General features: G+C 36.7%; 1 long non-coding RNA gene across 4 annotated transcripts in view; it reads right to left on the minus strand.

Moving 5' to 3' along the window:
* Positions 1-25654, minus strand: part of LOC116643185 — a 48349-nt gene that overhangs the window by 17943 nt on the left and 4752 nt on the right. For 3 of the 4 annotated variants that reach the window (XR_004301506.1, XR_004301508.1, XR_004301505.1), the window contains 2 exons: positions 19493-19699; positions 6325-6400 (listed from right to left, as the gene is read on the minus strand). This is a non-coding gene — a long non-coding RNA (uncharacterized LOC116643185). Of the gene's footprint in view, positions 1-3523; positions 3779-6324; positions 6401-19492; positions 19700-25654 lie in introns of those variants that run through there. The other variant, XR_004301507.1, reaches the window with a different exon arrangement.

Raw genomic sequence — 25654 nt, forward strand, 5'->3', positions numbered from 1 at the left:
CCCAGGTCTCGGGATCGAGTTCCTGAGCAGGAAGCCTGCGTCTTCCTCTGACTGTTTCTCCCTCTGCCTGACGTTCCCCCTGCTTGTGCTGTCTCTCTTTCTGACAAATAAATAAATAAAATCTTTTTTAAAAAATATTTCATTAATTGTCCCATTGAATGTATCATCTATTTTCTGATATCTAATCTCCTATTCTGTGCCTGAATTCATAGTCTTTTCTATAGAGAATTTTGTGGATCTTATGAATAAGTTAATAATATAACCTATGTTTTATACACAAAGAAACAAAGACTCAAAAGGTTGAAAAAACTTTCCCAGACACTCAGCTAATATAGAGCATAGCCAAAAATTGAATCATGGATCCTACTCAAAGTCTAGCACTCTTTTTCCTGCAGTTTAGTTTTCTCCTACTCCCTCCTAAATGTCTTTCCATCTGTAACATCCATCAATGATTACCTACTGAGAACCTATAGTACATTGTAATGTATTGAAACTGTATCAGGCTAAATCCATAAGTATATAGGAACAATAGACATGTACTTGACTAGTAATCATTTTGGTCAAGAATCTCCACCTATGAACACTAGAAAGGGGTAAGATTTTTCAATGTTAGTATCAACACTGAATTTAAGAACTGTCTCCTTATGGGTCTTTGAAAGCATCAGAATTAGAATTCTTCTGTTTATCCTTGTTGATGTATCAAATAGATAGTTGGACTAATGGATAGACAGACAAGACAAGACAACAAACTATGAACAGATCTGAGAGGGATAAGATAAACCTGACCTAGATCCAAATGTTAACCATGGAGAGAGCACAAGTTTATCCAAAACTCACTGGGTCAGTTCATTGGCAATACTAGCAGGTGGAATCTAATGAAGGAATGAAGATTCTGAGGTTCAATGGAGCTATAGAGATCACCTGGAAAGTTGTCCACAGACAGTAAAACTGTAAATCCTGAGGGAGATGGGAAACAAGAGTACTAGTAAAAATTAGGTAGGAATCCAGAATGCTATATACTCTTCAGATTTTTTCTGAGGAGTAAATAGAATAGCATATGTGAAATATGCAACCCAGTGCTTGGCACAAAGTATATGTATGGTATAACAAATGACATGAAGAAAGCTACCAATAATCATGCCTCCAACAAGATGGACTCAAGATGTGGTTGGGTCTAAGATATGGGGCACCATATAGCAAGAGATCTTAACTGAGATAAAGAGAAAATGGGGAATCAAGGCATGAACTGATATGGCTCAAATATAAGCACCTACCCTGCATGCATGTGGCCCCCACACATTGCAATAGAGAGACGGTGCCTGCTTACAACTCTTCCACAGGCTTCTCTCCACAGACACTCTGAGTCCCTCAGACTCTTTGAAGTTCTAAATTTATGATACAGATTAGATGTATTCTTCCCTCATCTGACCTGTGGCCCAGAATTAATAGTTCCTTTCTGATCAGCACCCTTCTTTTGAAATCTCAGGTGTTAGGAAATCTGACAAGTCATTATTGGTCATGAGATAAGAAGGACTTTTAGTTTTAATGTCTTCTCCTCAAGATGTCTATTAACCTGAGTAATCTTTAATTGTTTAAATATTTTAATGTTTGGGGGGAACTACTCCCATCTGCAGAATTTATTTGTAACCATTAGCAACACAGAGATGGTAAGTTTTGGTGTGTTTGTGGAGGGTTCTTGCTTCTCAGAGTCTCATGAGGGAAAAGGTCAAGATACAGGTGTTTGGGGAATTATGTTTCCATCCATGCCTCTGCAGGGATTATCATTCTTTTTTTGATATGAGCCAGAAAATTCAGTTGTGTTAAATTATCAAGTTATCCATAATTATTTGTTATTCAATTTTTCTAAATTTTCTAAATTAATTTGTACATTTAATATAATTCTTAATCTTAAATAACCCTAAATTTGGGGATTTTTTTTTCTTGAAGTATGACAGAAATTAGTAGGAAAATTAATTTAGAAAAATAAAGGGAATATTTTAAGATGTATGAAAAGGGGAGTAATGAGTGTATACAAACATATAAACTATTACAATTCATTAAGATTAAAGCAAGTCTAACAAAACAGTGTGTATTTTAGACTGATGCACAAACTTCTAGACAGATGTGAAACTAAAAGAATAAAATAATAAATTCAAGAATAACACTATAGGGGCGCCTGGGTGGCTCAGTCAGTTAGGTTAAGCGTCTGCCTTAGGCTCAGGATCCCAGGGTCCTGGGAGGGAGCCCAACTTGGGGGACTTGCTCTCCCTCTGTTCCTCCCCCCCGCTCATGCTCTCTCTCTCTCTCTCTCTCAAATGAATAAATAAAAAATCTTTAAGAAAAAGAATAACACTATGCACACATATTAATACACACAATCTGTATATATAACTATATAGGTTTATATGCATGTGAATATACATATATAATTAAAGGGAGCATCATAAAAATGAAAATAATGTTGTTGGGGCCATCTATTAGCATTTGAAAAGATGTAGGCCAATATAGCAAACAATACTCTATAAATGTTAATTTACACTGTTTAATTAAAAACTACAGAACACTAGCCAAACAACTTCAAAACTAAACAAAAATAATTTAATACTTATTTAACTCTAGAGAGGTAAAAACTTTTTAAAATTTGAAATTATAAATAAAATCACAAATAAAAATATTAACAATTTGGCCATTAAAACTGCTGAAGAGTAAACAGCATAAAATAAAAAGAACAGAGCCAAAGGAGAATATTTGTATCAAATGTTAATGTTATATAAAGAATTCTTATTAAGGGAATAAAATGAGAAAGACAAAGGATGTTATATAGAATTTAGGCAAAAGGAAGTACCTTTTAGAAATTAGAAGTCAAACAGGGAAAAATAATCATGGTATTTTCTAGTAAAGAAATGCAAATTAAAATAGCAATGAGGTATTTTTAGTTATTATGATTTAATAAGTATTTTTTTTTTTGTTTTATTTTGACTCAGTGCTAGTGTTATTGCTATTCTTGGTGCCTGTTTAAGTTGATAAAAATCATCCAGAGAAAAAACTAGAAATAGCTTTCAAAACTATAAAATATTCTCTTTGTATTTCAAAATCAAATTTCTTAAAACATATAGTAAGTATATGGGCTTAGTCTGATTCTAAAATAAGACATGATCTTTAGAGAAAAACTTTAGGGGCGCTTGGGTGGCTCAGTTGGTTAAGTGAAGGACTCTTGGTTTCATGATCTCAGGGTGGTTAGATGGAGTCCTAGCCCAGAGCCCCAGCCAGAGCCCAGCCCAGAGCCAGGCAGCCCCCAGAGCAGTGGGGAATCTTATTCCCGTCTCCCTCTGGCCCTCCCCCAGTGCGAGCACTCTAAATAAATAAATAAATAAATAAATAAATAAATAAATAAATCTTAAAACTTTAAAAAGTAGAGAATACGAAGAAACAAACAAACAAACAAACACTAGTAATCATTCATAACCCCACATACAGAATTAACCCCAAATAAAATCTTGGTAAAATTTTCCTGATATCTTTGCACAAATAAAAAATTTTATGTTGTGGAGATCTTAATATATAAATGTGCGTGTATAATACAGCTTTTGCTCTGCCTTTTCATTTAAATCATTAAAAAGCGTTGGCAAGAATCGTTTTAATGTTATACTGTCCTCTATTGTATATTCATGCCGTGATTTATTTCACCATTTATTTATTATTGGACGTTGAGGCGATCTTCCAATTTCCACGGTTTAAATAATAACGCTCTCCATAATAGCCAAAGTTCAGAAACAATCTAAAAGTTGAAGAGAGTGAATGGTTAAGATAGAATACATCTAAGCTGTAAAAATTAATAGAAAGTCTGCAGTACAATGGAAATATGCTTACGACACAATGTCTACACACCGAATTACAACTCAATTTAGCTCTTCTAGGAAACTTTGCCTGGTACATCACATTGTACCAGCATTTAGCGTTCGTCTCACTTCTACTTAATAGGTAGGAACTGCAGGCTGGTCCCGCTCTCTACTCCCAGTTCTACAGTGCCTCTATTTCAGGCACCCTGTGGGCACCCAGGATATGTTAATTATATGACTGACTGAGTAAATCTGCTAATGAAAAGACTAAATAAGATTAACAAAGCTTTGCTCCTGTTCTTCTTTTTTCTTCCAGTGAGTTGTTTTCCTTTCTCTTGTTAGCATGTATGCATACTTTAATCTTGGGCTTTGGGGCTAGGAACAAATGATGCTCAATAGATTTGGAAAATATCCCACCTTAATTCTATCCTGAAGTTACATTTAAAGAGCAACCGTTCAGTGTGAGGATGTGAGCACTACAGATTTATCTGCTTCCTTCTGTCTTGGCGTACAGAATATCAGAATGAATGAAGCTCAAGAACCAACGTTTCCATCAGATGACCCCTGTGATAACGGATGGCAGTCAGTCATGCTTTTAACATTAATACCAAATTAGAATAGAAAATAATGCCGAATAGGTCTCAGAGAATTTACTAAAGACACCTTATAGACTATGAAAATTCTGTCGAATTTCAACAATAATAGACTAGTACGAGATTTTTTTGGTCTCTAGCAGTTTTGAAAGTCCTAAGTAAAGATATATGGTGAAGGCAGATGCGAAGCCTCAATTTATTTTTCGTCAGGTTCGTTTCATTCATGAATGAGATATGGTAGAAGATTTAGGGGTCATTCTCTCTGTTTCATCCAAGTATCCAGCACTATGCAGGTACACTTTTGCAGCCCAAATCATCCTGAACATCCTGGCTTCTCTGAACTGTGTACGCAGATCGCCAAAGCAACTATCCTTGGCTTGTAACTGTCAACAGAAGGGGAGTCTTGTGGTCACACACGAGGGCACAAGTCACCCAAGTCAAAGGACAAGGAAGAGATGGGATATTTGTTGTTTCTGCCAATGTGAAAGGGAAAGATTTCTGCTTTTTTTTTTCTTCTGAAATTATGTACGCACTGCCCAGCAGACTTTGAAAGAAAGCAGAATATTTGAAAAAAAAAAGTGGAAAACTTATCATAAATATTAACTTCTTCTGTGGAAGACATTTTGCTATTTATGAACAATTTCGCTGTTTCCATGACTGCGTTACAGAAGTCTTACACGTCAGCTTATGCACGCACGTAATTAATTGTTCCTTCAGGGAAATGGTCTCTTCACTTAAGGGTGAGAGAGGAAAACACTATGTCTCTTCCTACAAACAAGGCAATGAGAGTTGGCATAAAAGAGGACTTTTTTGTTTTGTTTTCCCATTCATGAACCCACACATGTACACACACACATGCGTGTATACACAATAGTGACAGATGCAGAGCCTTCAAAGATTTGAAAAAAAAAGCGTGGCATTCTCAGTAGTCTGTGACATAAATTAAATGCCTGACTTTACACTCTCAAACTAGTTTCATGGAATTACTATTTCCCCTACCGCTCTTACATCATAATTTTGGTCAATAAATATCCCATTGGGGGGTGCCTGGGTGGCTCAGTCAGTTAAGCGTCTGCCTTCCGCTCGGGTCATGATCCCAGGGTTCTGGGATCGAGCCCCACATCGGGCTCCCTGCTCAGCTGGAAGCCTGCTTCTCCCTCTCCTACTCCCCCTGCTTGTGTTCCCTCTCTCGCTGTCTCTCTCTCTGTCAAATAAATAAATAAAATCTTAAAAAAATAAATAAATAAAAATCCCATTGGACTATAGGTTTCTTAAATATAGAGACAGGATCTCATGTGACTCCCGTGCCAATTATGAAACGCAAATTCTACTTAATTTTATATTTTGTTTATAGACTTATTTCTACCACATATAAAACCAGATTATTAAAGTTTAATGTTTATGAACTCAACAAGTTTGTACAATCATAACATTCTGAATTACATCTCTGTTTTTCAAATTTTTCTCTCAGATTTGTGTCTCCTTTGATTCTTGAGAGAATCCTCAAAATAAAAGTTGTTGATTTGAAATATCATCCATTAGTGTAACATGCCAAAACCGGAACTTTTCAAATAGCAAACCAATATGTACTTAGAGACATTAAAATAGCCTATATATTCATCATGGTAATCATGGTTGCTGAGGACTTACACAGAGCCAGGCTCTGTGCTATTTCACAGAATATTTAGAAACCATCGCTTGAGGTGTCTCTCTCTGTTATTATAATCTACATTTTATACAAAAGGAAAACTGTTTTGAAGAGGTTAATAACTGGTCTAGGGTCACAACCGCATTATCAGCTGGAGCTAGAATTCAAACCCCTTTTTCCCTGATTCTAATGCTTCCACTCTTACCTACTTTGCTCTATTGTTTGTTTAGTGATAATTGTGTACCTCTCAGACATTCTCTGTTTCCACCATGATAGGTGCCAGCAAACTGCATTGGCCTAATTCTGGTCTTCATAGCACCCTAGGGAAACAAAACAAAACAAAACAGATTTTTAACTTACTCAATCTGAATGACCAATGTTGGGATCAAAGACCTATGGCCCCTTTAAATAAGATTTTAATCAAAGCAAATATGTATTTATCCAGTTAACATTTAATGAGCCCCTACCATGTGTGAAGCATTCTCTATACATAAATAAATTACGTAGTTTTTTATTGAAGCAAAATATTTATGTTACTACAATGGAGTATATACCTGTGATGGGATTTGGCTTGATGGGTATGGCCAATTTTCATATAATCTGCAACCTTTATGAGTAAATAAAACAAGCAATTTTTATAGTGAATATCTTTTTGAATAAAAGTGAATGCAACAAAAATAATAAAAACCATCATTAATGAGAGCATAAGAAGTTAAGCACTAAATCTGATCTAGGACGTAAAAACAATAAATTCTCCCACAGTACCATAGGTTTATATTTGATCTCATACAATGATATGTAAATGCAACAACCACAACTAAAGAATATTTTCAGAAAGGAGCACACCACAAATAAGTCCCATTAATGTTATCAAAACGTGTCATTCGAAACAGATACTTTCATATGGAATACTTGGATTTTACTAAATTTGCGCACCGTTTACGAACCTGTGAGTGAATTTATGCCACTCAGAGTGGTGGGGGTCTAGACATCCTCTCACCGAAAAGAACCTCAAAGATTAAACCTGCCACATCCCACATTCTGACATCCACACCCTGGACTGTGTATCTAACTCTTCTACATTTATCCTTCTTTGGAACAAAATAGCTAGACAGTCAGCTAACTTTGGCCAAGAGCCCTTTCTTCTTATTTCTTAGGAGAATGAAGAGCTGTTTCTCCTTCACTGATATAGACTTTATTTTACTCCTTTGTATTCAAAGAAAAGAACATTTGTTTACCAAGCGACTACTAGGAAAGCAGCATAATTGCTCAAAGTGAAGGCTGGATCCCTTCTCTAGTGCTGATCTGCTTGGTAGACTGGGGCAAGTTACTTCATCTCTCTGTGCTTTGATTTCCTTCATCTGTGAAGTGGGGCTAATAACAGTACCTACCGCAGTGGGAAGCTGAGCAGGTGGATACGACAATGTACATAAAGCACTCCTCACTATGCCTGCCACATGGTGAGCAACAGTCAACAATGACAAGAATGGTGGCTAACAACCTCTCTGTACCTGTTTCCTGTGAGAATTAATCAGTTTTCCTCTTCTGACCCTTCCCTTCTCTCTTCTACAATCTCTTAGTAAATGAACTGTTTTATTTCAGGTGGAACATTCCAACTGAGCCCCTTCTCTGGGACCCTCCAAGGAAGGGGAGGATAATATTAGACACAGAAGTGTGTCCTGATACACCTTGAGAACATAATGCTAAGTGAAATAAGGCAGTCACAGAAGGACAAATACCACGATTCCACTTACATGGGACACCTCAATAGTTAGACTCCTAGAAACAGAGAGTAAAATGGTGGTGAGGCATGGTGGGGAGAAGGAAATGGGAGTTGTTCAATGGGTATAAAGCTTCAATTATGTAAAATGACAAAGTTCTAGAGATCTGTTGTACAATATTGTGCCTATAGTTAAGAGTAGTGTACTATATACTTAAAATTTGTTAAGAGGGTAGATGTCATGTTATGTATTTTTTACCACAATTTTTTTAAAGCATCCTGAGCTATGATAAAAAGGCTAGGCCAATAGTGGAAATATGTGCTTCCTGTGCATTCCATTTGTTGTTACTAAATCCCTAAGAACAGAGACCCAAAAGATACTTTCAAAACTCAACATTAGAAGTTAAAAGTTACCTGACACTTTGAGCCAGTTTCTTCCAATCTGTCAGCTGCTGTCTCTTAGAGAAATTTTATGCCCTCAAGCAGTTGGGGCACACATTAATTCATAAGTGTGACTTCTAGGAACACCCACTTTACACAATACCAGCATTAAACATCCAAGATCCTAAGCTGTAAAATACAAGGATAATGGAACCAACGGGATGAAGATTTGGAAGGAGCTGTGATTCCAGCTATTTCATAGCTGTTTAATTGTGTACCCACTCATCTTTTCCCAAACACTTATTTCTCAGATTAAGTAGGAGCATACAAATTGGTATTGTGGAATTTGGGGGAAAATGTGGTTCTCCTATATATGAATGGTGACACTATGGACTATTATAAAAATAAAAGGGGCACAGCAAGGAATAGCAGTCACAGAAATTGGAAATACAGAGCAGAATGATTACAAGTTTGTGTCATGCATTTTGTCATTTCTGATCATACACAGATAAGACTTCCCATAGGAAAAAAGTCTATGAGCATATCGGCTCACAATTTCAGTTCTGAATTCAGTGAAGGAGTATCTTCACTGGCCTAATAAAATAAGGGAGAAACAGCCGCATCCTTCAAATGAAGACCACGTTTGTTAAACACTTAAAATGGGAAGGAGTCAGGGAGTGACAGGTTGTAAGCTGACTAATTTAGGCACAGTCTTTAAAGGTTATTTCTTTATCCTTGAATAAGAAGATAAATATTAAAAAAAAGAACAGCAAAAACAAAAGCTATAAAGACTTTGAACCTCTTAATTGATAGGCGGATTTACTGTGAAGTTTTACATTTTTTTCACATTATTGGGCCTTCTAATTTTTAAATATTATGAAATGTATTTCTTAACATAACATGATTTTTCTTACTGGTTATTAATTTTTAAGCTATTTAGAAAATAGAAATGTAGAAGTAAAAATATTTTTAACCTACATATATAAAAGAGAATCCTTGCACATATAATATCAGCATTCTTGATATGTTTTAAAATAGATACGTACATTTGGATACCTATCAAACACTTAATAAAAGATGACTCCTCAAGGCAATTTGCAAACTATGGTTTCATCTAGATATATGTTAGTGTAAATCAGGAACCTTCAGCTCACCGTTTTTCTAAACAAGTATGCCATAATCTTTGCTAACTCTGTTTCCGTGAGGCCATCATAAATCTACCACACTGCACTGTCTCCTCAGAACGCAGTCACAAATTCGAATACTTGAAAGCATAGTGAACTACACATACAGCAAGTCTATACCAAGAGTTAGTAATCTCCTTCACCTGTGGGGCGTATTTCATTTTCACAGAATCTTAATAGAAATGCACCTATCATGCTGAAAAACACCTCATTATTATCACACCTCATTGAAAAATACCTTTTCTGTTAGTCTATAATATGAAATAGAAATGGACACTCCTTTTAATGTACACACATATATGGTTTGTGTATAATGTCTACTAGATTACCCAAGGAGGGCTTTGGTGAATTGAATGCAAACATAGATTCAAATAGCAGAAAACATTTTTTTCTCAATTTGCCGCTACTGATACTTAATTTGCTTTGATCTAAACATGCTAACATTATCCGAGTGGAAGAAGCAACTAAGATTCGTTATTATAGATTTATTTCTAACGGTGAAGGTGTCTATTAAAAAAAGGTAAAATAAAATGTATAAAAGTATTTAATTTTCAGTCTTCAAACTTAAACGGTACATTAACATCAGAAAAAAAGTAAACCTTTGCCTTTTCTGGAATTATAGTTTATAGTTTTGTATTTATTGAATGTATTCATAGGCTCCCTTAGGATGTGAAATGTATGGAAATATATGTGCATTGCTAAAGAAAGAACTAAATTTATTCTTTCCCCACATCATGCTCTTCTTTGCAGTAGAGGTTTTTAATTCAATACAGAGCTAGAATGAGATGGAGCCAATTTCCTGGTCTATATGTGTGACAAATGCTGAAAGTGGCACAAGATTAACAAATTAGTTGAAGTATAGATCTTAAAGGATTTTTTTTTGTGTGTCTCTAAATCAAAATTCATACTTTATTTGAAATGAAGCCTTCAATAATGACTAAAGGTCTTTTATTTCTCTGCATTTAAGATAAAAGGATGGGATATATGACAACTACTAGCATTTTTTGAGCAAGTATTTTTATTTGTAAGAAAGCTTACAAAGATTATATATTTGGGATTTGAAATGATTTTAATTGTAATCCTACATCTTGGATTAGTCATTGCAATGTGTGATTTGGAAAAGATGAAACATTCTTCTCAAAATAACTAGTTATTCCCCCAAATAAAAGCATAAAATGAAGAGCAGGGATAAAATTTATTTATTTCTGTATTTTTATGGGTAAAAACAATGTTTAAAATGTTAAGTGCTAGATCAATATGCTTCCTTTTCTAATAGCATTTGTTAGCCTGGTTTTAAGTAAAAACTATCAGGCGTGGCTGTTTTACCTAACCTCAGAATCATGGGCTTGATATAATCCAGAAATCTGAGACCAAACAATAAAAACATCTGTGACAATAAAAGCATGTAACAGTTGTGGGATTGTTTAATTTGGGAGAAAATGGCTACGTTTGATAATCACACGTGCGTGATTTGATTTCTCCTCTTTGTCGAGAAACTTTTATATTTTGCAAATGGTGTTTTTTGTTTTTTGTTTTCAAGGAATCAACTTAGGACGTGGAAGAGCTCTTTAAAAGGTGTTCTGAAATACGTGGTTTGGATTTGGCTCACTCATTTCCGGTTTAGAGGCTTGTCATAGTCCACCTCTTTTTGCTTGGGCTTAAATTATATAAAAATACAGCATTTTAAAGCAAGCACAGCCTTACTTGTTGTACCCAAACATGATAACATGTTTAAAATTCAAGAAGAGTTCTATGTAGGTTGTACGTCTCAGTCACCCAATCTCCTTCCACATATCTGTTCATGTTGACAGACTATGTCATAATACATCAACAGAAAGATCAGCACAGAAGAACAAAATTTCATCGCCTGACAGCAAGAGGAAAACTGATTTTCAGTATTAAATTAGTAAAAATATATTATTACCTCACTTCCAATAAGTCTACTACCTCTAGAAGATAAGGTACTTGCTATAAACACACAAGTATATGCAAAGACAGTTAGGTTTGCTTGTATCTTTGGCATCACCATTTGACTGACAGCCTGTTCTCATTTTATCTTGTATATGTTATTTTTTTATATCTTGGAATCAACTTAGAGAATTAAAAGCAATTTCTTAATGAAACATGCGGTATTACATATGTAAAAATATACATCTGCCAAACATTTGGAGGACAGTCTTATCCTATACCAATCATTGGCAGAAACCTATTGACCATTGAAATGGAAATGGGTATTTAAGCTTCTGCTAAAAGTTAGGTACCTTTTTTCATATAACGTCTTGCTCTGTTTGGATTTCAGTAGAAATTTAACAATACCTGTAATAAATAATGTCTTTTGCAGCCCAGGGCATCATCTGCCACTTAGGCTTTAATTTTGCCCCTGTTTGAACACTCTACAACATATGCACTTCTCTTTTGTCTATTATCCTAGAGTTGTGCTATTCCCAAATATTGACATCATCTACTTTTATCAGCATTAACTGCTCTGAAGCTTCCCAGGCTCATGCTCAGCTCTATTTCTTCCTATTGATTATCTTCCTCACTCCAGCAGGTAGCTAGCCAGCGAGGCTGTCCTGAGAAATAGCTTCCAATGACTTTATACGCACAATTTACACGGAATTGTTTAAAGAAGATATTAGCCTCAATACAAATCAGTGAAGCTCATTTAGTCAATACTGCACAATTCTGCTGTTGGCACCCTGTCACAGGTTAGTCTTTACGGTTAGCTGCCGTACCCAGTCTGCACATTAGCTATAGTATTTAGTTTCATATTAGAATGAAGCCGGGTTTTTTCGCTTTTGCTTTCCTTTTTGAAATCTTTTCAGTGTACTTTTTACATCACCTCACTGAGCCATGTGATAGTAATATATTTTGAAATATAAAAACCTGAGATTAAATGTTTGATTTTTGACAGTGTTCTTAAATATAATAAATTCAAAAGGAAATACTGTTAAGTTAAAATGGAGTGTTTTTCATTAAGTCCAATCAAATGGTAGACAACAAAGGATCTTTTATTTGAGAATATGAAGTGAAAATGAAAACCAGAAAACCTTTACTAAGAAAAGGTCCAGCTAAATTATGTTGGAAGGAGGTCTCCAGATTGAGTTTGGGTGTTTCTTTTGCTAGAAGTGAATTAAACTAAGATATGTTATGAAGAAATATTTTACAAAGAAGCAAACTTAATGCTTTTTGGAGATGAAAATAAGGTCTAAGGACAGTTGACTTTGAAAATAATTCTAAAGAAAGATCACATATGAAAAAAATTGCCACAGCATCTGATCTTTTCTTATAATCATAACAGTGAAATGTTTGGGGGAAAGTAATGTTAGTCCCCTCTTTCTCTTCTGTAGCAATACTGTAAAATTCTAGAAGGAGTGTTTACATTTCAGAATTACTCCTCCTTAAACTACTGGTTTATGATAGTTAATGAGATGATATCCAAATGTTGAAAACAGGAAAATTCAAATGAAAATCTATATGTGAAATATAATATAATGAAATAACAAAGCAACATAATACTACTCTGAATGTTTGTGCAAATATTGCAAAATGAACTGCAATACATTAAAATTCTTCAGTGGTTGGGTAATACATAAGTGAAGGTTTACATATAAAAGCTTTAGCTATCAAAAAAGGGATCTTTATATCATACTATCTTAAATTTTTTACTTGAAAACATCACTAACATCTTGGAGTGCATTTTGAAAAGTTGTCATTAAATCAATTTGCATATTTCTTTGCAAACTGAAATTCAAGGTAAGAAGAAAGCGTAGTGATCAAAATAGTCTATCTGTTATAAAATGCATCTTCCAGCTTTAGTGGCTGAGTGGCAGAAAGCTTTGGGGAATATGAATGGTAGAGAAAATAATAATTTCAGTTTTGGTGATTTTTAAGAACTGTATCTTTTTTTGTCAGTAAAAAGCAAGAGTTGAACAAAATAACAATTTTAAACTAGTGATAGTAAATAACAGCATTTTGAAAATTAATATAGTAAAGCAATTAAAATAGAATTACATAATAAATTATTATAAATATTTCAATATTTTTTCTTTTTTTACTATAAAATGTTAAAGGTGATTTTTATATGACCTTTGCTTTCATTTCTTTTCTCTTCAAATATCATTAGTTGGGAGCTAGAGCTCTGAAGCCCAGGTAGAAAAGACACGCTAAAAGATGGCCAGTCTATCCTGACCGTACATCTTCTCACACATTTATTGCAAACTGACACTCATATAACAGCTTTTTTTTTTTATCACAAAGATTCAACAAAGAACAATTCCAGTACCGAGGGAAAATCATACTCCAGGAAAGAGGGAAATGCCATAATTGCATATTCAGGTTGCATAAATGCAGGCATGGCAAAGATAATTGCAATATTTGTGTGTGACAGCATTTTACCATTTAAAGAAGTCAATAATCTAGATATGATAGTATTTAGGTGTATATGTGTGCATGTGGCATATGTTACATTCAATGCACAAATATAAATCCCAGCCCAAACTGAAATATATAAACATTATTAGTCTTTTTTTTGTTGTTCAAAATATTCTTTGATGAATGTTTTTATGTATTAAGTGTATCTCTAACAACTAAATTATAAGAGCTTCATGTTAGTCTATTTATCATATGATATTCTTATATTCAATAAAATTGTATGTAAAACCATACAATTTTACATAGTCACTTAAACATAAGAACATTCTCAATAAAGCAAATGCACACAAAACAATACAGGTTTTTAAAACTACCAGCAACAAAATCGTCAGATAAACATTTCACGTAAATTAAGATGCTGATTTTTTTTTCCAAAAAACTTTTTAAATGATCCATGAAGTTTAAAATGTGAGTTTTGTTTTCAAATTATGTCAAAACATAAAATTTTCAAGCAAAGATGTTTCATAGTAACTTCCAAAACAAACCAATTTTTAAAAAAGTAGTTTTGATTAAGTTTTTAAAATATAAAGGAAAAAAATGTCTTCAGTTTATTAAGACCTGTCTATAGAGGAAAACATGATTCTAGATCTATAGTTTTTATAAGCCTTATAAATGCTCATATTTATGATGCATATTAAAAATTCATATTGGATCCATTGTGACTGCCTGTATAGATTACCAAGATGATGCCAACTATCATGCATATCATCTCACTAAATTAGTTTTGCAGCAAAAAGTCCCACACCGAGTCCAGATATTTCAAATAAATCTCTCTTCCATAAATATTCTGGCTAGTAGTACCTAGGCAGAAAGAGTCCTTTACACTAAAAATTAGCTTTAAAAGCAAGAATATTGAATTCTATGGGACATTATCTTTTTAAAAAGTATAAACATACCCAAACTAAGCACCCATACACACATGCGTGTGCACACACACACATTTTGTCAGGGGAAATTATATTTTTACCGTTAAAGTAAACTGAATATGAACGTGTTGAGGTGATTTACATTGTCATCTATGTAATTATACAGCTTTTAAAGGATGTAAACATTTCATTTAATACTAATTTTACATATTGAACAATGTATCAATGAGTATTGTTGTTATCAACTTTTATAAGGTGGAACTATTTTGAAACATCAAATAACACATACATCTATCCAAATTCTAAGACAGCTTAATTTAGCTAAAAAAGATAAAATCAAACTGGATAGTTAGTTGGGATATTTCATAATTTCTTTATTTTCAATACATATATCTCTAGAAACATATAAAGTACAATATTTAAGGAAATTAATATTAACCTTCATATACATAGAGAGTACATTTATGCATCTATTATATCCGTGGAAAATGCAGATATTCCATTATATATGTGCAATTATATAATCTGTATAAGTACAGATATATCACTATATGTATCTTGTCTATCTATGCATTTTGTGCAGAAAAGAAAAGCATTCTTATAATCCAGAACAAAGCAATACAGGTGTGTGTATGTGCATGTGTGGGTGGGTGTGTATATGTGTGTGTGGAGGGAGAGCTGGAGGAAAAAAATTGGTAGCTTCACAAAGAGGTATTAAACATGTTTGAAAATGAATATGAAGGTATTATGTTATATAAAGAAATATCATTGACAATTTTTTATCTCTCCTTTCCCTCTCTCTACATGTGTGTGTGTTCTGCTGTGAACAAGAAAAGGAACATTTGGGATGAAAGAAAACAATGACTGTATAGAAATTTAAAATAGGATACTTAAGTTAAACTTACTAAATTAAAATTTAAACCCAACTGGATTTTCCTTTCTGAATATGAAATAAGAACCTTACAAAATGGGCACAAGAATCACAACATATTTAAAAATGTTTCTATTAAAAATTTTTCTCATGTAAATATTTGTATCATTAGTACCCTATAGTATCTTAAAATATTGTAAAGGTATGCATGAAAATATCATGAAATATCAAAGGGTCATCTTTGTAGCATAAAGATCAAGACTTTAAGTCAAGATAAAGTTCCTCACCCTTTGACTCAGACAGAACTGTTTCAAATGCTCTAGTTGAATGATTTTTATGTACATCTACTTGTTGGTTTTTCAAATTTGCCATTTTTCAATACTCTAGGGCTGAAAAGGAGAAAATATGGGGTTGCATATCGAGAATTTATATCGCTACTTAGTAGTTAATATCTTGACCACCTTTAAGATTATGTATTTGGAGAGTTATAACCTCAGCAATTCCAATGCTACAGCATTCAGGTGATGCTATTAAATGTCTTCCACTGAGAAGAGCTCCTTATAGCAAGAATCCCTCACTAATACCTAGCTACCTAGATTCTTGAAATCTTTAGTCTAAAAACCTATTTCTATATAAAAAGAACCCTATTTAACTTAACTATAAGGGTAGCAATGTTGTTGTTTGTCATGATGTTGACAAAAAGCAGTAGACAAAAAGTTATCAGTAACTCTCAAGTGGACATATTCATCCCCTAATTCCTACATAATTAACAAGGATAAAAATTATACTCTGCATTGCCTCCCTTCAAGATGGTAAGCTCACAATACAATGGAATCAGAGCAAGTTATGTATGGGAGGAGGGAATGGGGGCATGGAAAGAGGAATACCTTTTTCTTGGTTCCACAAAGGGTTGAGGGCCTAATTATTTTTAAGTATAATCCAACCAACCTCTTCTCATGCTTAGCTGCACTGAGTGACACTATTTGTGATGCCCAGTGTGCTGAAACTGAGCAGGTTGCTGTCAGTTTAAAAATGACTATAATAAAAGTGACCATGAAGATGGATCTTGTGATTTTGCGTTTCTAATCAGTCATCTGTGAAGAACACTTTTGCTTTGATTCAGCAGACTGGTGACAGCCATGATTGATAGTGCACGAGGATGAAAAAAGGTTATTAACTGTCTTCCTATTAAGCTCAATGTATTACCCCTCTAGGTGCATCTCATACTTTAAGTTAAAGTACTTACTCAGGTAAGGTCAAGAATGAACTCTATGGAGATGGTATCCATTCTGCTGAAAACAAGCAAGGCATTCTTTTACTGATTTTTTTTTTTAATTTAGCATTTAAACTACATTGAATTCCACTGTCTTATTTTTATTGGCTAAAAAAGAGAAATTTCCTCCTTCCAAGAACATCTATACTGAAAACACTAAAAGTATAGAAAATAGCTTTAAATGTAAAGATTTGAATGTAGAGCTAACTAGCAACACGTGTGTGGCATGTACATAAGTCTATATTTAAGCAGATGATCATATATTTTATAGTCTGAGGGTATTTTTTAAGGGTAAACACTGAAATTGATTTGTGATTTAAAAAAATAAATGTATAGTATTTGCAAAATTTGTTTTAATATTCAATAATCCATATATGGCAAGCTTTAGAAATAACAATTTCTAACAAAATTAAAGGATCTAATAGAATATTTAGATATTTGTTTTCATTTAGATATAATGTACTAACTTCATCTCTTCAACTTTTTCAAATTAGAAATATTACACATAGATGAACATTTGAATGATGGTATCTGTTCATGTCTTTGACAAGTATAACCACACATCCATCACAAATAGTATGATAGATCCTAAGGTATTTAAAATTTTTCAATAACTCAAGGTACACCATTTATTAAATGAAATAATAAACTTTTAAATGTTATCATATCTCCTGTGTTCATTTATTCTTACTGAAGTCAAAATGTACTGAAAGATTTTTGTATACTTCATTTAACTTCTCTTTAAAACATTTTAAATTTACAAGCTTGGCTCTGAAAGATAACGGATTAAATACATGCATTTTTTTTTTAAAGATTTTACTCATTCATTTGACAGAGAGAGACAGCGAGAGAGGGAACACAAGCAGGGGGAGTGGGAGAGGGAGAAGCAGGCCTCCCGCAGAGCAGGGAGCCCAATGCGGGGCTCGATCCCAGGACCCTGGGACCATGATCCAAGCCAAAGGCAGATGCCTAATGACTGAGCCACCCAGGCGCCCCTAAATATATGCATTTTAATTTAAAATTGTAGTATTGTGTTTCTTCTTACATTTCCCACGTAAACACTCAGTACTTTTCAGATGTAATGTGAATTAGCTAAAAACATTCAAGGATATCGATAACTTGGTACTGACTTAATCATTTAAACTACAACCAACTTTCAGCTCTCTGTGCTTGACCGTTCTTCATTCAACAACTCTGCAGAGTAGCACAGAAAAAGAAAATGCTACCACAATGTTATTATAGTTTCAGTGCAGGGAAAATCACATTATATCTAAAAGTTTTTTCTAGTATATCATGACCTTTTTCTCCAGTGTCAGTTATTATACTCATTTTTGGTATATAATAAATTATATTTTGAAAATGTACTGTTTTAATGTTAGGATCCATCAACAATGAAATATAGAGAAAGTAAGGAAATGAAGTTGAAGATTTCACTGAATTTCTCTTTAGAGCCACAAAAATTGGCTCTCTACCCTATTCTGCTTAATATTGCAATTGCTGTTTTGAGAACCTGTTCCAGGTCTCTAGTATTTTATGCATGCCAAGTATAACTTAAATACTTATACACTGAGAGCCTCTTCATAAAAAATGTTAGATCAATATGAAAATTGTTTATTTAGTGAATTGTGTTTATGTGGAGTGGACTTAAAGGTAGATTTTAGAATTCATACAAGATTCCCTCAATATGACACATTAACTTCATTATTAAATGGATTTCTCTTTCTGCCCTATACAACTTCAGCAAACTTGTGCTCTCAAATTCAGAAATAAACTATGAGATAAGTGATAGAGGGTGATATATGGTCAATGATAGCATTCTATATATTGTTCAAATATTTGTATAAGCTAAGAAGAAATACATCACATGTTTCTCAAAAACATTGTTTGCTTTTAAAATTAAAAAAATGAAAAAGAAAAATGCAGTCTCAAACTAAGCCATGTAAATTAACAAAGTGCTCTGAATTATTAGTGAAAGTCCTGTCTTCTTCTATTTGCCTACTTGAGAGTTCAAGGAAAATTAGGAAATACAAAGACCAAGTAGGCCCACAAGGAATGCACGGATTTCCTAGTCTCCTCGGTTTCTTCTCTTTAGAGAAGATCTAGAACACACATGACACATAGCACACATTTTAGGAAAGAACAAGGCGAAGGCAGTTTCAGGTAAAGTTTAGGTCATTTCCAAGGCAGTCAATTAGCATAGATGACATTGATGTCAAGCCTTATTTTTTGCAGACTCGGACACTGGCAGACAGTAAAAGTTAAAAATGTAACATTTTCTTTTATACTTTTGAAACTCCAGAACACAACGTTGCATTAATTTTGCTCAAGCAAGTGACAGAACCGGTGAAGAAAAATCCCACACCTTTGTGCAAACCCTTTAAATCTGGTTCTGAGGCTATTGTGACTTGGTTTCCTCTGCTGCTGGGGCACAAGGCGTGTTTAGTTTACAGTATCTAGGGCTTCTATTACTTTTAGCTTGAAACTCTCTCCCGAAGCTCTTCCACTCCTATATATATCTCCCCTTCTCCTCCTCCTGCTTGTCCTCCTCCTCCTGGTCCTCCTCCTCTTCCTCCTCCTCCAAACCTACTAGGGGACATAGGGTAAGGGTATGAACTGGGTGGTGCACATCTGTGTAGCCAGAACGTGGAGGCTGACAGTTGCTGTCCACTCCCAGACTGTGTACCTGAGCGTAGTGACCACTCTGCTCTTCCGCCCAGCCCACTTCTGCCGGCAGTGTTGCTGCTGTCACGCCAGCCGGTGATTTGATAGGCTTGTCGGGTTGCCATGGTGTTGACTTCTTGCCTCTGAGGAGCTGCCCAATGACTGGAGGTCTGGGATTAAAGCGGGAAGAGGCAGCGGCCACAGCGAATTTCAGCGGCAGCTGCAGCAGCTAGAAACAAGAAGCGAGAGGACGAGGTCTTTAGATTGCGTTCCCCTCCCGCAGCCAGGGCGGCCAGCGAGGGGGGAAGGAGAAGAGGCGTGGGGGGAGGTTGAAATGGTGACCACTCGAAGCCAGAAGATAGAAGGGAGACGTTTGAGACCCTCTCAGGAATAACTCATAAGCAACCTGCACGCGCTGAAAGGGAAAATCTTCCAGAATTCGTTATTATTCACACAAGGCATTACCTGGGCGGGTGGTGGGACTGGGAGTAAACGGTTGTTAAAAGGGATTTAAGTGGGTGATACACCTTCCCCCACACCCCACCCTTTATTTAGGCAGCGAGGTAAGCTTGACAAGTAAAGAGGCGCTCTGCGGAGAACTTCAAATCATGGAAACTAACTTATTCCAAGGAGAGAAAGTGCAATGAGACCGCAACCAAGTACATGAAAATAGTTGCCTGGGCCGGCAGCCGGCGGGGACCGCCCGGGAGAGGGGGGAGCCAGAGGGTGCCTGTGCAATGCACAGCCCCAGACGGAAACTGTAAACTAGGAAATGAAAGGGAAAGAAACCGCTTCTGTTATAAATTAGTAGGTAGGTGAAGGTTACGCAAAGAAGAAAAGGGAAAGTAAAGCTGTTAAAAGAATAGAATAAAACCCCTGGGAGTTCAACTCAAAATCCCACCCCCACCCCCAAACCCCAATCCTAGGCGAGTAGGAGGAGGAGAAAAAGTGCATTCTGGTGTGATGAGAACTCTCTGGAATGTCTGGAGGAGAGGATAGAAGTGCGAGGGTAAGAAGACCCGGGTGCTAAATAATTGGCAGGAGAGAGAAATGGGGGAGGGGCGGGGTAGGAAAGAAATATTCCGCGATTCACCGAAGAGATTTCGAGATTCAGAAGAGGGAGATTCCAATAGGAGGAAAAGAAGTACAGAAGTTCAGACCTGTAGCGTAAAGGAGGAAACGACCAGAGTCAGTAAGAGAAAAGGAGGAAAAAGGTGTGTGCTGCTGAGGGAGGGCGTGGGAAGGCCACCACAGTCAACTGGAAGGAGCAACTGCTAGGACAGAGGGCAAAAAGGGCAGAGAATTGGAGTGACTTAGGCGGTAGACAAGAGCACCGCCGGGCAGCACCGGCGAGTTGGAAGCCAGGTGCCGCACAGCCCGCTCCCCGGCTCGGGGCGACGCGGGGACTTTTCTGGCAAGGAGAAGAGCTGCTCTTTCAGCCTGCCAGAGTCACGATTCACCGCGAGTCCCAAACACACGCCTCACTAACTACTTTACAGCCACTTTCATTGATTTTCTTTAACAAATAAACATAATACCCGTTACAGCAACACTTCCTTTTGCTGCAGCTAAAATGCCATAAGCTCTGATTGCTGCATTTCTCTGGATAGTAGTTTTCATATCTCCAAATAAATTGGTTTCCTTCACTTAAAAGATCAAATGTGAGATCACGTTCAGGATGGGGGAGTCTACCTCTTCGCCCCCCTCTATAATTTGAGAATCACCTTTTAGAATAAGTAGAAAACAGGTCCGGATACAAGTTTGCAAACCTGGAAGGGCTCACTGACATTTGCATATTAATTTTTGCTAATAAGTATCAATTTGGAAGGAAAACTCCGGCGAGGAAATTGACTCGTTTGCAATTGCAGGGAAATTAACACTAGTCCGAAAGCCACACCTAAGCTCTTCCCCCCGAGTTATCTCTAAAAAATATTTCATTTAAAAATAAAGTATTGTCAACTAAATTTTTCAATTAAAAAAATAAAGTATTTCTTTTAAAGAACCCCCCCCCCCCTTAGAGCGGTTTCTGCTGGAGGTTCTAACATACATGTCAAAGGGTTGTTGAATTATTCATTATTGTAATTACTATCATCATTGTCATTATCCCTTTCCATGTGGAAATAATTTTATTATCGTAATTTGATATCTGAAGAATTTCCTGTTAGTCGTTTGATAATCATTTTTTTCTGCTGAAAAGAAAAGTTTTGTTTATAAATGAGATAGAGAAAATGTTTTAAATGCTTTGATGTTTGCTATAGATTTCCGTTTATCTAATCGATCGGAATGCCAATAAAATCGATTAAAGGTTTAGTGTTTTACAAACAACCATTTTGTGCTTTTTGATTTTATGTTCAGAATGATTTTAATAAAGCTAATGCTTTCCTTTAACATTCTCCCTTTAAAAAATCCAAACCTTTATCGTTTTTCCTTTTATTATTAGAAATTGCCAGTTAAAGTTCTTCTAATAGGAAAATAAAAAAATATAAGCAATGGCTGCAATGATTTAAATTTCATTCTCTTGTTGCTCAAGGTATTTAAATAAAGCCCTTTAAAATCTTGGTGAATTATATGCGATCATTCAGTGATTGCGGAATATTAAATTAAACTTAGATAAATCCGCATTGAAGGAGGCAGCACCCAATCCTGAATTTATTTCCCATTTTCTCTAACAGCATCACTGCGCTCCTCTCTTTGCAATGACAATGTGCCAAATCTGGGCATTTTGAAAACATTTTCCATATGCTTTAACAGGGGACTGATAGACAAAGAAGAAAAGGAGATGATCTTTTTGCTCTGAGGTATATTTTCTTTAACCTTTTTCTCTTAGACTTTCACTGATAATCATTTTAAAGCAAAAGTTTGAAATCATTTAATTCTTTTTTTTTTTTTTTTTTTTTTGCTTTCACGTTTTTTTTTCCTATCTTGTAATTTATTCCTGAAATGGAGTTTTGGTTACAATATAATGTAAAGCTATCATTTCTGTACCTTGGCAAACAATATTTGTTTCAAAATCTTTGATTTAGTTTCTGCTAGCTGCCTTCTGTAATTGAAGATGGATTTAATTATACATTTTGTAACTTAGATCAGATGGGCTGTTTGTTTGCTGCAGGATTTAATGGTGCTTTTGTGTCTAATATTTAGGGACATTATATACAGAGGTGATGGCTTTTCTTCAACTATAAAGATCTGCACTTTTGTCTTGGAAATGTGGATGTTGGGATGAATGTAATGTCCTGTTTTCAAATAATTCTATTCGGTGGCCAGTGTTTAGTATATTGTCTATACAGCATTGCCTTGACTAGATATAGATGTTTTAGGTTTTAAAAGATCACAAATTTATCTTCAGTGAAATCTCAGTTCTTTCTTTGTTTTCCCATTTATTTATCTTTTCCCATCTGCATCGTTGTCTCTTAGAGATCTTCCCCAGATGAAACGTAAAATTTTTGTTGGATATGTTTGCTGGAAATATCTCCATCTGTTTTGAGAAGAGTGTGCTTGTGATCCTGGGTTTGGGTGCCTTAAGTGTGAATACATGTGCTGAGGGGGGTGGGGGGGGGTGTGTAGTGGTAAGTGATAAGGAGTCCTTATTAATTTGCGTAAGAGCTGTAGAAGTGCTTGTGAAGTTAGTGAAGTGCTATTGTTTGGGGAGAGTCCCGTCTGATTTTGTTTATAAACACTGGGCTGGTTGCCTAGAGGGAAAGGAGGTCACAGCACTGTCTGAGCCCTGACCTCTGAAAGGCCAGAGGGCGTCTGACTTTTCTCTTCCCCCTTCCTCCTATCCCTTTTCCACTCCCTTAATTCTTCCTTCCTCAGACCCTCTATAACTCCTCCCTTTTCCCCATCCCAAACTATACCTGTGCCTAACTTTACATAATAATGACTGCCCCCCCACACACATTGAACTAGGTCAGAACCACCAGAAAAAAAAAAAAAAAGTAAAACAGATTTACTGCAAATAAAAACCAAAAAGGGACTTTAGTTAGAAAGAGAGAAACATACAGAAATATGGAAGTACAGATAGAGACCAGGATCAAGATGGGGGCATTTTTATGACAAAAAGGACCACAAAGGAGATAAGAACCAGGTTGGGGGAGGGGAGAGAATCAGTGAACGACAGATTTAACTGCCCACAAATGCGACACACACATACACACTTAAAATGTCTTTCCTTTTTGAATTTCATTTCATCTAGCTCACTCTCACCATCAAAGACAGTGTCCATTCTGGATGTTAGGTCATATTTTAACCTCCAGCCAACCCCCCCCCCCCCCCCCCGCTTTGTGAGTTCTCAAGAAAAATATACTTTTTTTCATAGTAATGAAATTTGGCACTCTTCCACACTATTTCTTGAATTATTTCACTGTAAATATAATGCGTTTGTGACACCATCCCAAATAAGCCCTGCACTTTCCGATTCACTGACAACTTCACGTCTCCCCCTTACACACACACCCCACACCTCCCCACTCACAAAATGATAGACATTGGTATCAAGTTTAAGTGTGTTTTGGAAAGGAGTTACTGAGTTAAAAATGTTAGTTAACAGACTGCCTTTGTTACATAGCCCCCGGGTGGAGAAGACCCAACAAAAAGAGGGAAGGAGGAGGGGGGCTGAGGATCTGAAAGTGTCTGTGGTGATATAAAGGGTTCCTAACGCTGAAATCTTGTAATACCTCGTTTCAAACTGAGCTCATCTATAGACCCCGGATGCGCGGTCAAAAGACTGGGAACCTTTTCCCCTTGGGCTGGGCTTGGTCTTGAGCTGGCGGGACGTGAGGGAGAGGGAGGTGGGGTATTTGTTACTGAATTGGCTAGAGCAGGGCGGGGGAATCCGGGAACAGACAGCGGAAGACTCCTTAAAGCGATTGTAAAGCCCAGAGTGTCCGCGGCACAGATTTGGGAAATAAAATACGCCAAGGAAAAGTCTAAAAGTGGAAATTACCTTTTGTCTCAAAATTAATTACTCCTTGCTTCCAACACTCAACACCTAACCACCTGGTATCCCTTTTTAGTTCTCCCCCAACTGGGCACTCGGCGTCAGGGTCCGAGTGCCCCGGAATGGGCTTGGCTCGGCTGGGGTAGCCCTGGAAAGTGTAGAAGAGGGTGTAGGGAAAGTTCTTGGTGCGGCAGGGAAACCTCTGCTCCTTTCACTTTGAAATAAAAAGTAGCCAACGTTCCTTGAGGGCGGCGGCGGGTTCGCACAAAGTTTAGGGACAGCAGAATGGGGGCGGGGGGGGGGGAGACAGGGTCAAAGGTTGACGGCAAGGGGTCCTCAGAGACCCGAGAGGAGCAACTGGGTTTCGTGGAGCGAGGGGCCGAGAAGGAGGGCGCCAGGGGCCGGGGCGCAGCCGGGGCGAACCGGGCGGATCGCGCCCTCGCCCCGGAGCAGCCCGCGGGCTGGGCTCGGGCTCGCCCGCCTTGCCGCGCCCCTGCCCGCGGCGCCGCGCTCCGCGCCTCCCGGCCCACCCCACGCAGACCTGCAGCCGCTTCTCCCCAGCTACCCTCCTCGCGCGGGCGCGCTCCAAGGCCGAGCCCTGGAGGAAACTCTTGACTCCGTGCTAGTCCCTCTCTGCCCCATCCCCTCAGCCCATTAACCCCCGACCCTCACCCCAGCTTCTCTTCTTAGGAAAGAGGTGAAAGAGGATGAGAAAGAGATGATTAAAAAGAACACACACACACAGGCGGAATAGGAGGGGGATACTCGCTAGCAGAGGGATTGCAAAAGTGGGCGCTCCTCTTACAAATCCTCCTTCCTTTTGTTTTCTTACTTAGAATTCAATAACCGCTCCCCCCCACACACACACATACACACACACACACACACACACACACACACACACACGGGGGGGGGGGGGGGGAGAGATTTTCCAAGAAAAGAGAGGGATGTATTTTCCAAGAAAAGAGAGGGATGGGGGGCGTAGGGGAGAAATAGCCACCAAATTTTTTAAATGGTTCTCCTGATTAGACGTTTGGTGTTTTGACATTAATGACATTAATGTTATTGATGATGTTTCAGGGAGAAAAAGGCAAAAGAAATAAAGGAGAACTTGAAAACGAAATGATCATCATTTCCCTATTCTTCCATGCCAGAAATAGACCCCTTTCTTCACCTGAGCCTGAAACAGACTTATTGTTCTCAGGTGTTTCCTTCATCATACGCATTTACCCGTCTGAAAACGCAGGA

Source organism: Phoca vitulina, unplaced genomic scaffold (genome assembly GCF_004348235.1).
Source record: "Phoca vitulina isolate PV1807 unplaced genomic scaffold, GSC_HSeal_1.0 scaffold25, whole genome shotgun sequence".
In the NCBI taxonomy this organism is placed as follows: domain Eukaryota; kingdom Metazoa; phylum Chordata; class Mammalia; order Carnivora; family Phocidae; genus Phoca; species Phoca vitulina.